At 39.4% G+C, this 17,125-nt stretch overlaps 1 long non-coding RNA gene across 1 annotated transcript; it reads left to right on the top strand.

The window, feature by feature from the left end:
• Positions 1 to 15,414: 15,414 nt before the first annotated feature.
• LOC113961165 lies at positions 15,415 to 16,730 on the top strand. The gene is made up of 3 exons (XR_003532224.1): positions 15,415 to 15,486; positions 16,369 to 16,451; positions 16,567 to 16,730. It is a non-coding gene; the product is annotated as an uncharacterized LOC113961165 (long non-coding RNA).
• The last annotated feature ends 395 nt before the right edge of the window (positions 16,731 to 17,125 follow it).

The raw sequence follows: 17,125 nt of genomic DNA, 5'->3' as shown, positions 1-17,125 counted from the left end.
CCAGCTCTGGGTTGGACTTGCAAGCATCCTGCTTGTGGCTGACAAGGAAGGAAATGTTGCAAAGGTTATGTGTGCCTCAAAGGCAACACCAGACCCAGGAACTCACATTTTTGAAGCTGTCGCTTGGGGACTGCTGAACATGTATACTATGACTATAGGAGTGAAGCTCAGAAGTGAGAGATGCAAGAAACTGAGTTCTCACCAGGGGCTGGAGTAGAATAACTCAGAAGAAAATCTTTCTCTTAAATTTTTTTTCTTTACATGACAAACTCAAATATTCAAAATTCCGCAACTGCTGAGAAATCAAACATAGGGGTAGTCCCTGGACTGCATAAAACTGTCACGCAGAAGGTGCAGGTGGTTGAGAGGGAACTGGGAGTACCTTGTTAGTGCACCTATGGGGGAATGAACTGCACCTGTGGGGGAATAATGCATCTATGGGGGAAGCCATTCCAGCTGTTGTAGACTAAGCTGCATGCAAATCTACAGTGGGTGGGGGTACAGCTCTTGTCCCATTAACAGATCCTGCTCTGTTTAGAGTAGAGTATGTTTAGAGACTGCATTTTGGAGGGCTGTCACAGGTCTTTTCACCTCCCATGGAGAAGGGAAGAAAAATGCTGGCTTGTAGATGAGCAAATGGCAGCATTGCAAATTCTGTAAGTTACAGTAATTACTAAAACAAGATCTCCCTGTTGTTTTAGCATCAGAATAAGATTAAGACTTGGATGTTGTCCGCCTTATCAGCTATGGGTGTCCTGATATCTGATCTGGGGAGCTGTGCAAAAACAGAGACAAAGTCTTTGGGCCATGTAGCTGGTTAGTCAGATTTTCAAGGAGCTGTCTGGTGGCACTGCCATGCTCGGCACTGGCTGGCACTGCAGACACCAGCAGCTACCCTAAATCCTTGCAGTTTATGACAGCAATACTTGCACCTGAGATGGGGAGGGGATCCTGTTCCATAGCAGCACTGGAATATCTCTTGTTTATTTAATAAGTGGTCAAGAAAATATGGCTTATCACAGTAATGTGGCATTAGGCAATGCACCAAAGGCTTGCAGTAGCCTGCTGGGGGCTGACAATCTCCACAGCAAGGACTGCTCTGAGCTTACCAGCTCCCTGCCCATAGTCAGAAATGACCCCGTAGAAACACGTTGCTCTCAGATTGGGCACATGGAAGCAACCAACCTTCCATCACCACTTCCAGCACCGCCTTTGTGAGTGGCTTCTAAGGGTAGAGGGAGAAACCGGAGTACTCAGAAGCATCAAACATCTGCCAGTCTAACTGCTCTCACAACCACAGACCAAAGTTAGGCTTTTGCAACCAGCATCTCCTCTGTAAATCATAAAATTCTTCCTCGGGGTTTATTCAGTTATGCTTCAGGCCAGCCTGTTAGCTTTCCTGAGGAATAGCCATGAGAAAAGGTGCACAGATGCTGAACAAGAACATCAGTCTTTTCTAAATAACTTCAAAGTTGTTTCCATAGTAGTATCTGAACTAAACAGCATTTTGCTAAGACAAATGACCAATTAGTTGGAACACGTCAATAAGCACACATGTACAAGTTACAGTTTGTTAATGTAAATTATATCTTTCTGAATGAGGATCTTTTACAGGTGAACAACTTCTTTTGCACCTTTGTATGGCTCAGACAGAAGTATCTTCCTCTTTTGGCAAGAATTTAGATCTATCATTTTATCACAGAATGGTTTGGGATAGAAGGGACCTGAAAGTTCATTTAATTCTCACCCCCCTTCCATGGGCAGAGACACCTTCCACTAGACCAGGTTGCTTAAGGCCCCATTCAGCTTGACCTTTAACAGTTCCGGGGATGAGGCACCCACAACTTCTCTGGGCAGCCTATTCCAGTGTCTCACCACCCACACAGTAAAGAATTTCTTCCTAATATTTGACATAAATCTATCCTTTTTCATTTTGAAGCCATTCCCCTGATCATGTCACTGCATACCTTTGTCAAGCATCCCTCTCAAGCTCTCGTGTAGCTACTTTAGGCACTTGAAAGGGTTCTAAGTTCTTCCTGCAGCCTTCTTTTCTCCAGGCTCAACAATCCCGACTCTCTCCTCCTCTCTCCACAGGAGAGCTGTTCTAATAACATTTCATGGCAGAGATCTGCAAGATCATCATCATATTTTACTGGAGGTGGCAACAATTTACTAATTATCATCAATGGATTTCTGAAAAAAAAAGTCTTTTCATTCAGATTGTTTCTTGCTTTTCCTCAGAGGCAGAATTGAATATTTACATGTAGATCAAATCACTGTTAAATTGATTTCTTGCTATTTTTTTGTTCAGATGTACTATTAACCCCTCATTTTGTGGCAATTTTTTCCCAACTCCATCCCATCTCATTTATAGCTGACTTTAAGTCTTCATGTTCATGCTACAGATGAGCATAGCTCAATTTATTATACCAGCTGATTTAATTGTACAACCTTATCTGAAACACATCCTAGGTTGGCTTTATACATAAGATAGATGGATATGAAAAATCAAGGGATTTAGGCTTATTTGTTCTTTTGTTTGAAAAGAGCAACAGAGCGAACCTGAAAAGAGGACATCTAGGTTGAATTCTCAACTTTGCCAGAAATTCCTTGTGTTCTCTTGGGAATTAATTTTATTTCTCACTGACTCTGCTTCCTATCTTTAAAAGGTTTTTCTCTCCTTTTTCTCTCCCGTATGTTTAGATCCTTAACATTTTCTTGGCCTCTTGTTGTTTCTAGTGATCTTAATACTTCCAGATGCCAACATGGTACAAGTAATAACCACAGGTTTCATAGAATTTCTGCTGTGGTAGTATAAGATGGACTAGGTCTGATGGGTTTATCCCAAGGTCATATGGGGCTTTTTGGTAATGAGGTGCTTTTGTAGAAAAGATATAAAAGAAACAGTACTGCTTTATGAACATTTGTCAAGTCATCAGACAAATTCTATAAAATCTGTATACCTTAGTTTCTCCACCTACCCAGTGAAAAAAAAAGGAAGAAAAAAAAAGGAAGAAAAAAAAGTTTTTACATTCTAAAAGGACTATTAAAGCCATCCTGTTATTTTCATGAGTCTCTTTGTTAATGGGTGTGAGGTCCATAGAAAAAGCCCATCAAGAACAGAGTCTACCTTTTCCCATCTTGTGAATTTCTGACTTCAGTTGTAAGATCATGGTCTCTTCCTCTGTGATCCTTAAATCTCACACTAGTTGCAGTAAGACTTCCCAAAGCCCTTTTATGACTGAAAAATAAAAAACAGAAAAATTTTAATTGGAATGTAAGGAAATACTCCCGGGATATCAGGAAGCATTAAAGCAAAAGAAATGGGAGACAGATTCACATTAATATGTGTGAGTTCATAAAGAGGTTCTCTTTCAAAATCTCCTCCAAAATGTTAGTCTGTATAATGAATTGGACTAGCATGTATGCTATAAATGTAGCAACTACTGTAAAATGTGGTAAAATTGATGGGTTAACAATCTAGATGAAAAAATCGTGACAAGACAAAATAACAGTGATTTGATCTTTCATGTGAATATTCAGTTCAGTCTGGGAAGAGAAGTAACATTAATGATTAGAGGATGTAACTGTCAAAAAATCCTGGGAAAGAAACTTAATGGGAAGGAAAATATTATTCAGAACTCAATGCTTGTAATAAGTAAATTATTACCAACTTTGATAAAATTGGACAATTAATATGTAGAACTGCCACAAAAGCATGTAGAGTTTCTAGCATGCAACATGAGCTGTTGCTTAATAATAGAGAACCTGGTTTAGTGTAAAACTTCCACAAACAACATCTTTTTATATCGTCCTTTATGTTTAGAAAATTATCTCATTTTTCTTGAGATCTTTTCTTAGGGTGTTAATAACAGAGTAGAGTTTTTGAAAAGGCTTTTCAGAGGTAATCTTCTCAATTTTTAAGGAGTGACTGCACTTCTTGATAGCAGCAATTTTACTTTTAACTGCATGAAAGTTGCCCTTGACTATAAAGAGGTATATTAAGGATATAAATATTACATGGGCACACATCTATAAGTGACTCTGTGGAGCACATGAAGGGTATGTACAGGTTATTCAGGACTGCTTCTGCTGTTATGCAGATATATATTGAACTGGTAGCTGAGACACTGTCAGACATCTTTGAAAATGTACATAAGTGATAATACACAGGCAATGGATTTTATAGCAATGCTAGTGGAGACAGCCTTTAAGATCCAGAAACACTAATTCAAGCCATGCCCTGGACTCACTCTGAAGACAGTCCTCATGCCTTATCACCCCAGCTGCAAAGAGTTAGGTATCCATTAAGCCAGAAAGTTAAAAGCACCCAGCTGTGAGCCTTTGTGTCCCCCTGCTTTATGCACTTATTGTGAGGAGAAACTGTCCTGGGGCACTCACCTTAGATGAGACTTTGTTTTAATATGATAGTGGTAAACATGTTTTTACATCTTAAAGGAGGGATATTTACAACAGAAGAACATCTTGTGAGAAAAGCTATTCCAGAATACATCCGTGAAAGAGAGAATGCTTTCCTCCCTGCAAGAGTCTTGGTTTGCCTTTATAGAAAATTCACAGTGCACAGATGGGCTCACCAAGAAATAGGGGTGCCCAAGCAAACTCACACTCTTCACTTCCTGTACAGAACTGGCCCCAACAACAAATAAATATTTATTTTTCTCATGTGACCTTGCAGATAGATGGAGTGTATAGAATGAGCCATATAAACAGTACGGTGAATTTCAGTGACCTCTGATACACAGTCACCTAAAATGTCTCAGGTTGAATTGCAATGAGATCTGATATTACCAGCTATTGAGGAAGTTCTTCTCTATCTAGGAAATCCTGCCAGAAATGCAGTCAGCAGAAATTAAATGGTCAGTGAGAAGAAGCCAGCACAGAAGCGACATCCTTCTGTTCCCAAAGGCTGCAGTTTGATTCTGTCAGACTTCTTTCTCCTGCTCTAAGCCAGCTAATAAAGCTCTGTATAATATATTCAGATTCCTGTGGTAACAGAGGATCTTTCTTTTCTTTTTGCATGACATTTTTTCAAAGTCAGCTTTTTGTGTATGATTCCTGTCTGCCAAATATCTGCCCCATTTGAAATCTATATCTAGCCTGAAACATTTTGTTTTGCCCTCTGGTTGACCGTCTGCGCCAGTGAAAGACATCCTTGTGAAGAAGTGCCCCTTTGCTCCTGTGGTTACCAATACTGTTCCACAGTTTCCAAGGGTGATGCTATTATATTGCTGCAGCCACTCTATGCACCCTATTGAGTAATTTATTGGCCAAGTTCCTAACAGCGGAAAGGCCTGTCTAGAATCCTGCTGAATTTTAAAAGGTAGGAATATTGCACTTCATAACAAGCAGCCATTAATGATAACTAACAATATAATTCTTATGGAATTATATCTTGCATATGCATGAAATTCCCAAGCATAATAAAAAGCAAACCAAAGAAGTTAACCTCTTGTGTGCTGTGCTTCCTGGTGTATAATTACAGAATAGTGGAAAGAGCGTGACCCTGTGGCTCTTCAACATTATAATTAGCATTCCCCATACTGAAGGCTATTGTCTGGAGGACAGTTTTGTCTCTCCTCTATTCTGACTTGTGCAAAATTATACCCTTAAATGTGAGTTCATGGCCCTTTCTCAAAGCCAGCCTTTTGTTTTCAACGTAGCCCCAAAATCAATGGACTGGCAGGATGTGCAGCATACACCCACAGGGTCAGTTTGATGCTCATTCACTAAATACATACGGTGCATTGTAAGGATCTATATGAGATAACAATGATTTTCCATGTTTCAAATGTAGCCACATGAGATTAGGATATTCAGCTGCCAACTCTTTATGTCATCCTATTAATGGTGAGTAGCAGAGTCTGTATGTTTTGCTTGGATTACAGAGCAAAAACCTGTTTCAAAAATCTTCCTGTTTCTCTTCTCGTGTATCAATGAAGCTATGCATTATACCTCATTAAAACAAACTAAGGCACCTCATTAGTACTCACCAAGTAGTTTGAATGTCAGAATTTTAACTGTATAATTCTGACATGAAAAGTTTTACCAAAGAAAAGCTCAATTTAATTAAGGAGATACTGACAGGTTTTAGCAAAAGATTAACAATCAGAAGCTCAGAATTTTGCCTAGACTGAGGTCTGATGAAAAATCATGATCCTTACCTCGATCTGTTTTTCCGTTGAAAATTTCTGGCTTTGTTAATGAAGGGTTTGACTTTTTAAAATTGTTTTTTACCATTAACTTTCTTCTCTCCAAGGGGAATGAATGGACCTCCTACAGGTACAAATGTAACTGTGGGAAAAGTTTCCCTAATTTTGGCACCAAAATAAGTAGTCTTATTTTCAGAAGCAAAGTTCATGTAAAACTCCAAGTGAGCTCAACCAGAGGAAGTCAGTTAGAAAAAACTTCAGCTAGATGCACTGTTTATAAAGCTATTTTCTTGTGGGACACTGACTGGTACACTGGTGACCAGCACTATTACAAATTAAGTATTTATTTATGAATCTAACAGGGGTTTGGGAGCAAAAAAATTAAGACTCTTGCATTAGATGTTCACAGAGATAGTCTATATTAAAAAAAGTAATTTTTTCTTGCTAATTTTATTTTTCCTATGATGGCGATACAAGAAAACATAAAAAATAGTGTCCTTAGATGTCTTTTACTCCATTTATTTTCAGATTCCCAAATAAGTAGGAATATTGTAGTCCAGACCTCTAAAACAACCAGTTAAAACTTAGAAACAACTGCTGCTGCTTGCCCTGAAATACCGGTGTTACATGTGTTACTGTACAACTTTAAACTAAATTTGCTTCATCTGCCTAGAATGAAAAAGGCAAACAAACAAACAAAAACAAAAACCCCACAAACAAACAAAAAAAACAACACCAAGTTTTATTCAGGTTGAGTATTGTGAATATCCATCAGTCTTGAATTGACTATTTGTCCTTAGAAGACCAAAGAGAAGGCTGCACTGGAAACTGATGTCTACGATCTATTGTAGCAAAGAACTACTGACAACTTACCACATAGAATCGCAGAATCACAGAAGGGTGATGTTGTTGGAAGGGACCTTAAATCTCCTTGTTCCAACTGTGCTGCCATGGACAGGGACATTTTCCTCTAGACCAGATTGCTCAATGGCCCATCCAACTTGACCTTGAACACTTCTAGGGATGGGGCATCAACAGATTCTCTGAGCAACCAGTGCCAGTGCCTCACCACCACACAGTTAAGAATTTCTTCCTAATATCCAACCTACACCCGTCGCCTGTCAGCTCGAAGCCATTACCCCTTGCTATATCACTGCATGCCCTTCTCAAAAGTCCCTCTCCAGCTCTCTTGTTGCCCCTTTAGGTACTAGAACTGAAAGGTGGTCCAAAGTTTTGCCTTCTCCAGGCTGAACAACCCCAACTCTGTCAGCCTTTCCTCATGGCAAAGGTGCTCCAGTCCTCTGAGCATCTTCATGGCCTCCTCTGGACTCCCTCCAGCAGGTGCACTTTTAGGTTCTGTAGATGATGCCTGCTCCAATGAACATGGTTGTGCTCCAAATGATCCTGAAATGCTGCACAGTGTTGGCATTACCCAGAGTCAGAGTTTTGGACAATGCCAAAACCATGTGATGAGTCTTTGTAACACTGGTATAGCATGCATTGTTCTGAAATCAGCCTCACTTTTGCCTGCGGTATCCAAGTAGGTGTAGGCAGTGTGTTAAGGGTAGGAAGACAGAATCTGATCATTGAAGCTTTTCCTTTATATGGCGCCTTTTGACTCATTTCCCACCTTACTCATAGCCACAGCTGAGTGAAAAGTTTGCAATAAATAATTAGTACAACAAATTTAGTCTTTTTTTTCCTACTCTGCAAGCAAGTAATGATTTTTCAGGCAAATTTCTATTGAAATTTATCAAATGCATGCTGCACAATTGTTTCATTACTTCATGGCTGAACACAAGTAGCTCCACAGGCACATGAGATGATTGACTTCTGAAAGGTCATATATACTGCTTAATTGTAGCTAGGAGTTTTAGCCTTGTTTTCTATGTGAAGGATCAGGAACAAGCTGTACAACTTTCCACCATTTTCCTTCTTTATTTCTGAGACTGGTGCCTTACTAATTTTTCTAAGTCCATGAGGTATAATGAAATTATTTTTCCTACTTTGTGTTTTAGTTTTTGCTCTGAAGAGTGAACCATTCAATGAGCTATAAAATTTTGTTATTGAAATAAGTAATTTATTTTTAGTGTTCTTATAAAATCTAACAGCTTTTTTGCTGTTGTTTTTCATAATACCATACGGACATACAGCCCTTATGGCTGACGCTACACTAGAACTTTTGTTATAAATTTATGTTAAAAAAAATTACCTGCTCAGCTAATTGAAACAATGATTTCCAATAAATTGACCTCCCTAAAAACACTTTTCTCTTTATTTAGAATCCAAGATTTTTCTCAATGATTTCTTTATATTCTATCAGTTGTACTTTTCTATATTTAGACAGCTAGATTCACATGTTTCTGACAAGAAAGTTAGTGTTGTAAGCTTTTCATAATTTTATAATAAATATATAAATAGCCTTAGTTCATGAGAATTTTTAGCTACTGTGTTAAGGGGGCTTTAAATCATATAGCTAACTCCTCCCAGATTCACTTCTTTTATACAGAAGAAAAGAACTGATATTAAGTTTGTTTCCATTATTCAGTGCTAACTGAAAAAAAACATAATATTGACCTGGTCTTTAACATCTGAAGTTCCCAATCCAGTGCAGAAGTTAAATGTCTTTGCTCTTCCACTCTGCAATGCAGAGAATGCGGTGGGAACAGAATAGCAAGGCAACTCAGCTGGAAAATGTCTCAGATAGATGAAATATTTGTCAAGCAGTTTTCTCATGTGAATATGCCTCTGGTTGGTATATGCCAGTCACTAGAGCATGGTATTTGTTTTATCTTCTGTCCCAAGGATTTATTTTGAAGGAAAAACTGCTGTGTAAGGCATCATAACTGTGGAGACATATAAAGAACACTAGTTTAGCAAGAGCTCTATCTTTCATAACACTAACAGATAAAGAGTCAAGTTTTAATATTTTCAAAGTCCTTTTATCAGATAAGAATTTTATAACAAAGGAACATTAAGGCAGATTCCCTTTCTTCTTCTCTGTTAGACTCATATTCATTATTGCCAACAAGACATCATTTTGCATTTTTTAAAGATGCAGACATCAAATATTATGGTTTTGAATTTAAAATGAATAACAACAACTATGATATTAAAAAACGTTTTCCCCAGATGTGCTGATGTCTCAATAGAATCTTTATGCAGAAAAGGAAATAAGGCACATGTAAGTGTTTATCAGCTCTGCAGCTTACAAAATCATTGTCATGAATAAAGACAGCAAAATATCCACTGGGTGTTATCTGATAAATATTCCACATGTACAAATCAAAGCTAGGGGGAAAAAGAGCCATATAAAGATGAAATAGATGAGAAAGCAGCCACGTTAGGAAAATGCCACTTATTTAAACAGTTAGGATTTTAAAAAGGCAAAACAAGAGCTAAGCAAATACCCCCTCAGGGTTCATGTTCTCACAAATGTGTCTCTGAACTGGATAAAGATATGTAATGATTCTATTTTCCAGCATGGTGTGGACACTAACCCATATGTAGGACCTATTTGAAGGTGTAGGTTGACAAAAAAGAGAGTTAAGGCTAAAAAGGCAAACAGGTAGTAATTAGATTCAATTAATATTACAATTGATGTTACAAAATTAAATATTATTAACATTATGAAAAGAAAGAGCACTGTAGTACACTAATGTATAATACCTGCACCATGCCAATTTACTGCTGACCCATATTGAGTAAAAACAGCATCATTTATGTATCCCCTTTGGCTTACTTTCATTCTTCAGGTGTCGGTTTCTCATGAAAATTTTCCTGGGGGGCAGACACGTGTATTAGCACTCTCCCACCTATACTCTTGGGATTCTAAAGGATATCACCAGCATATTTATATGGTTTGTTAACTATTTCCACAAAATATGCAGATTTCTAATGATCTTTTTTTTGGGTTAATTTTTTGAGCTTTACATTTTTAAGGGTTTTTTATCCAAACATTTGATCCTAAACAATTTGCAAACAAAAATTACAACCAAGTTTGTAATAAAACAGAATTGCTGTCACCACATGATATTTTGAATTCAGTGCCCTTAACATAAAAAGATCTAAAATTTGGAAAATATTTCATTTAAAATAAAAAAAATTCATTAGTGCTGGCAACACCGGGACAGTTACCACATTTACTTGCCACAGTGATCTTCTAGGAGCTGTTTCTAACTAAAAATAATTCCCTTTCTCGAGGCTGAAGAGGGAAAATCAATAAATGCGGGAGTGGAAATCAGTCCTGTATAATTCTTATTTAATCCTACATATTTCATTTGTACAATGTCATTTTCCCATATACTTTAAAAGAATAATAATCAGTAATCTCTTGATGCACTTAGAGGAGCAGAAATGTTGTCCATATAATTGAATCAAATACAATGGGAAATCCAACATGCTTGGATAGGCCACCGTACTGAAGGTATCCATAGTCTGAAATGCAATAGGATTACCTACTTCCTTGGAAAAATATGAATTAGAGAACCATAGGTCCATTCAGGTTGGAAAAGACCTTTAAGATCATCAAGTCCAATCCCTAACCCAGCACTACCCAGCCATTACTAACCCCTGTCCCTAAACACCATGTCTACATATCTTTTAAATCACTCTGGGGATGCTAACTCCATCACTTCCCTGGGAAGCCTAAGAGAGCAGTTTTAAGAGATGTCAAAGGCTTGGCTGGGCTGGAAGGGGCCACAGCTCCTCACCAAAGCTCAAAATGACCTCAAACATGTTGCCTTGTGATTGTTATGGGATTTACATGATACTCATTATGAGCTTGCTTAAAGCAAATTAAGTGGGAAGCAAGACAATACATCAGAGCCAGGTATGCCTTTCCAGACTGCGTTTAAATGGCTTTACAAGGAGGGCAGATCTGGTTGCAATGAAGTATTCACAGTCTGCAGCAGAGTTGTACCCACCAACCTGTTGCTTATGACAAACTTCTTAGCAACGTCATAGAATCACAGAATCATAGAATAATTCAAGTTGGAAAAGACCTCTAAGGTCATTGAGCACTGTCAAGCCCACCACCAAACCATGTCCTTAAGCACTACATTTACACACCTTTTGGAAGAGGTTCAGGGCATGACTCAGTTTCAGGGTGACTCATCCCCTTCCCTGGGCAGCCTGTGGCAGGGTTTGACCACCGTTTTGGTAAGGAAATTTTTTCTAATATCCAAACCTGACTCAACTAGAGACCATTTCCTCTTGTCCTATCACTTGTTTACTTGGGAGCAGAGGCTGAGTCCCACAAGGCTACAACCTCCTTCCAGGTAGCTGTACAGAGTGAGAAGGTTCCCCACTGAGTCTCCTTTTCTCCGAGGTAAACACCCCCAGCTCCCTCAGCCACTTCTCATCAGGCCTGTGCTCCAGGCTCTTCCCTGTTGGAGGTGTCCCAATGGAGACTTATGAGTGGTGGAGAAAAATTAGTGAAAAGAAATCTGAAGAAAAAGAAGAAATAACATCAGAATGCACTTACTTCGTGGTGTGCTGAATGTGCCTGTCAGGACTGCGCAAGTGTTTGTTTCAAAGTGCCTTTACTCCGTTGTGCAATGATTTTATTATTAGTATAATATATTTTATTATAAAAATGTGTTATTCCTGGTACTGTACCCCTGCTACCCTTTTTCCTGTTGGTTCAATGTAAGCCCTCTCCTTATTTGTCCTACCTGCTTCACCTGTTCTCCCCAGAGACAGTTTCACATTTGTCCATGTTTAGACAGTTCCACCCCTTGTTGCTGTGATTTGCCATTCCTGGAATACTCCTCCCAGTCTCCACCCTTTGTTCCAGAAAAGTTCCTGCTCTCCCTATAAAAGCTGGCGTCCATGTTTAATAAAGGTTCATTCTGTGTCACACTGTGACTATGTGCAGAGTGATCCTTTCTGGGTCTTGCATAAGGGGGGTTACAGCTCTCCCCCCATCACTTCCCCAGCTCTGTTTTGCTTTTGCTCCAGCACCTCACTGTGTTTCTTGCTGTGAGAGGCCCAAAAATGAACCCAGGATTTGAGACGTGGTCTCACCAGTGCCAAGTACAGAGGGATACTCACTGCCCTGGTCATGCCGGTCACATTGTCGCTGATACCACCCAGGATGGCCTTGGCCTTCTTGGCCACACGCTGGTTCATGTTTAGATTTTGTCAACCAACACCCCCAGGTCCTTTTCCACTGGGCCATTTTTCAGCCATTCTGCCCCAAACCTGTAGCACGGCCTGGTGTTGTTGTGACACAAGGGTAAGACCCAGCATTTCACCTTATTGAATCTCATACAGTTAGCCTCTGCCCATCTAGCCTGTCCAGATACCTTTTCACTGCCTTCCAATCCTTCAGCAGATCAACACTCCCACCAAACTTGGTGTCATCGGCAAACTTACTGAAGGTGCACTCGATCCTCTCATTCCAATCATCAATAAAGATATTAAACAGGACTGGCTGCAACAAAGAGCCCTGGGTAATCTTCCTAGTAACAGGCTGCCAGCTGGATGTCACTCCATTCACCACCACTCTTTTACCCAATGTAGTGCAGCCATCCAACACACAAGCATCCAGTTTCTTCTGGAGAATGCTGTGGGAAACAGTGACATAGGCTTTACTTCAGGATTATTATTTATTGGTGTGTGATTTGGAAGTGCAGTATCACAGTCAACTTTGGAACATAATTTTTTATTCCACAAATGCTATGGAAGAACCCAAGCAATGTTCAACATCTTGCATTGAAAACTTAGAGAATGGGATGGTTTGAATGCATGCTATGTAAGCCAACATGTGTCCAAAACAAAAATTTTTAGCTTTCTTTTGACAATGTAAACATCCTTTTGAAGCAAGACAACTTGTATTATAAGCAATTATCTATGAATGAAGAGAAACATCTGGCACAGACTAATGCAGTGTGGAATAGTGTGGACATCTTCAGAGAGACACCACCAACATAGGACCAGGACCCTAAAAGTGACCAGTAAGTCTATGGAAATCTCTTTTGCATCTATCTCTGTAAATAGGCAGCAAATGATAACAAACAGACTCAAGTAAATCACAATTAGCATTTATATATCCTAAACCTCATAGGTGTCTCTTAACGTATTACATTAATGCTATGTCTCCTCCAGCTCCTGTGTTCAGGACCTCTAGTTTGGTAAGGAGAAGATGAGTGTGGAGTTACTCTGGGGTTGTCTCTGTATGATGATGATGACAGGGATTGTTTATAACACTTATTTTTGGTGGGTTTTTCCTCTTTTTTTTAAGAAAAACGTAACTGTATAGTTTATTCAGATCAGAATGTATTTGCTTTGCGTATCAAAGGCAACAGGGCAGTGTAACTGCAGTTAGTTGTACTTACAGTATGTTATATTGTATTAATATAGTATATTTACAATCCACCACACCGATTATGATTTACTCTCCTGATGAAAAACAGGGAACGGAAAGGCATCATAAGAGGAAAAAGAGAGGAAAATTGAATGGTTATTGCAGGGGTCAACATTAAGTCTGTGACAGGCTAAGGGAAGGAGGCACCAGTTCTGGACTTTTGTACTTCATCACAAATCATTCTGTTTTGCCTGGAGCCCATGACACTGGAAGTCAACAACCTATGATCCTTTACCCCAGATCCCCAGGACAACGAAGTCTGGGGGGTTCAAAAGTTCAACACATGACAGTTCCTCCTTCTTGCTCCCTATTTGAAACTGAGGGGAGTTTTTTTCTCCAATAACAGTTGAAAGACTGTGTTTTCTAAATTCAAGCCTTACTTGCCTCTGTTCTCTAAAACAATGTAAAGCAGAGGTACCTTGACATCTAAAAGCAATCTGCAGAGGACTATAACATCCGAAGATACCATCCTGTGGCAGACAACTCATTTACTGCAGGTAGTGTGGGCAGTACAGCTAAGGTTCCCTGAGTCTCTGCAGTGTAAGACCTTGTTTTCAACTGTTTATGAGTCTGCCAAATACATTTGCATTCATCTTTCTCTATGAAGTATGTTCCATTTTACTTTCCTTGCCAGGATGTAAGATGAGTTGTCTGTTTGCATCTGGAAATAATCTGTTCAGTCACCTGTCATAAAAGAACAAAGAAAACTGAGTTTTAACAAATGAGAAATATGAAGGAAGTATTATAACAGGCATCTCTTGTCTCACAGAAGCATCTAGTACCTCCTCCTGCAGGTCCTCCCACAGCTATAACCCCTGCCAACTCTTGTCAAACTGGGCTTGTAGGCAGTGCTGTGATACTCGATAGCTTTGAAACAGTGCTGATGACTGAGATAAGGCAAACTACATGAAATGCTGGGTATTAAAGATAGAACTTCTTTTGCTATCTACTTGCCAAATATTGCTGATGCACCTGTTTTATGTTCAGAGTGGGAAGACGGTCAAAGAGGAAGTGGCTACTTTTAAAAGAGAAGCAGCGCTTTCAGTTTCTCAAAATAGCCCAGATACAGAACTGGGTAATAACAATACGTTACTGAGTAAATGTGTGTTTGAAATGTGCTTGGACATTTTTTCATTGTCACACAAAAATAGTATATGCAATGTTTTCAAAGAACAAATTCATTTTCACTAGTCTGGAGTGCTTCTTATCTACATCTACCACTGGCAGCTTAAGGTGCTGCTTTGGTGACAAGTGGGCAAAGGTTTGTAAGAAAGCCTGTAGTGAAATTCATTATATGAATTGCCCTTTCCCCCCCTGATTTTCACTGCAGTTCTCACACAGATGCAATGGAGAACACTCAAGATGCTAGCGTACACAAGCTAACATCCTCTGGCATACAGATTTTCTAAATGTGAAGGCAATTTTTCTAGGCAACATATTAATTTCCTCAGTACTCAACAGGAACGCTGGCTGCAACTGCACCATGGGTGGGGAAATTATAGCAGGTCAGAAACTTGTAGAAGCGTTAGAGAGTAGAGGAAAATGTTGGTCACTGGTAAAAGAAACCTCCATTAGAACATGAAAGTGTGCAATATCCTGGGATGTTAGGGACAAGGAAAAAAAGCATTCAGCATGGGACATATCTGCTCTTCTTTGCTGGCCGAATTCAGTTAGATGGTACACAAAAGTGTCTTATAATGAAGTGAACAAAGATTTTCCACACCTACTAGGGTGGTAACCCTGGAGCTATGAAAGAAAAAAAAGAATCTCTTAGAAACCGCAGAACACTTGTTAGTACTTTAAAGCCCAGAGAAAAGGTTTTTATGTTGGCTAGTTGAAAGAGAAAAGAGAACTTACTAAGAAGTATAGTGTGATTTTTTTTAACATTTTTTTTTCTTTTCAGTTTGACCACGAGTCCATCTGAGCAAAGCAGAATCTTTACAACCTGTGAGTCTGGTTATAGGGGTAAAAAAGAGCATAAAATATGAGGCATTTGTACTAGAAAAGGAATCTTGATTCATTCCCACACACATATATAATACCTATACACCACAGAAGTACATAATGGAATCACATCATTTTGTCTGTAGGTAAATACAGAACTATAAGGTAAATGTGGTGATTCCACTGCCTTATAAAGCAAAAACAGTTGTAAAGATTGATGGCTGTGACAGGTGGACTGCTTGGTGCCGAGATTTCAAGTCTGCTAAGCAGACAAGTTCCTGAGCCTCCCCACAGCACATGGGAACTATGCAAAGGCAGGGACTGAGAAGGAGAAAGGACAAATCCCCAGAGACAGCCATAGAATCATTAGAGGTGTGGACCAAGCATAGCATTCACAGGGAAATGTCAACGCTGTGGAACCAGGAAAAGGAAAGGGATGTTGTTGGTGGTGCTGCTCTTCAATGCAGCTACTGAGGCCTGCTGAGAAGTGAGTCCAGAGAAGATTAACACACCAAAAAAGTTTTCATCTCTTGCAAAGCCTTATTTTTCCCTCTTAGTTAAAATCCTACCCAATTTGATATGTTAATAAACATTCATTCCACATATGGAATTTAAAAGCAAGAATCTGCTTTCAAAAACACACACAGCATCTGGACATGCTCCATATAGAAAATCAAATAAGTAGCTTGGGGGAAAAATATTTAGAACAGAGATATGTCTAATGTTTACAGTACCAGGTTTTGTTCAGGATCATCTCAACTCCAGAATATGCCATCTGAGGGTTCCTCTAGTTTTCAGGACTAAGGACCAAACTCGGGGTCCTTTCCCTTTGAGGATATGGATATTTAAATGATATTCTCTGTCTATGTGCTTAATTTCCTAAAGGTATGCAAATACTTCGTGACACTGAGAAGGCCAGAAGACATTTATCACCATGCTTTTGTGATGTGTCACAGTCTGTAGAGAAGGTACCATACACTCTTGCCATTTTCAATTGCCAACTGCCAGCACCCACTAAAAGGATGAACTCACACTTTCAAAGATGTCCTGTGTACTTGACCCAGCTCTTTATTTGTTCTTCAGTGAATCGTGTTCTGCTGAAAGCTGTAAGTAGCTGTCAGAGATGCAGAGAACAAGGATTGCCATGAAATCCTCCCACCTGCATCCTCCTCCAGCCTGTACCCTCACTTCCTGATGCTGAGTGGTGTCCCCAGCTTGGCCATGAACTCTATCTGCCTGTGGTACACTAGCAAAAAGACAACTCTTAACTGTGCCCTTGAATGAGGCTTTGAATGTGGCTTTTTTTTCGAACATGCACAAGAAGCAATATAATTAATAGGGGTTTTTTTAAGAGATGTTGGGATTCTTCAGTTTTGGGATACTTTTTAGGCTCTTGTAATACATGCTGAGGTGTGAGACTGAATGCAAGCTGGACCTTTGGGGATGGTAATGATCCGCAGGCAGCATTTCTATCTGGAACTCTAAGGAAATTGGACAGAGACCCAGATCACCAATGCCTATAGATCAGTCCTTTGATATCAATGGGGCAAGACTGACTCACATTATCTAAGAATCATAATCCCAATTCCCCAGATGTCCAATGACACTGAGAATCTGAGGTCTGGAATGCTCAGATTTTGAC

The sequence above is a fragment of the Neopelma chrysocephalum genome, unplaced genomic scaffold (genome assembly GCF_003984885.1).
Source record: "Neopelma chrysocephalum unplaced genomic scaffold, ASM398488v2 Primary Assembly neopelma1_97065, whole genome shotgun sequence".
In the NCBI taxonomy this organism is placed as follows: Eukaryota; Metazoa; Chordata; class Aves; order Passeriformes; family Pipridae; genus Neopelma; species Neopelma chrysocephalum.
Note: the sequence above shows the minus strand (reverse complement) of the source record. Positions and strands in the feature narration are given on the sequence as shown.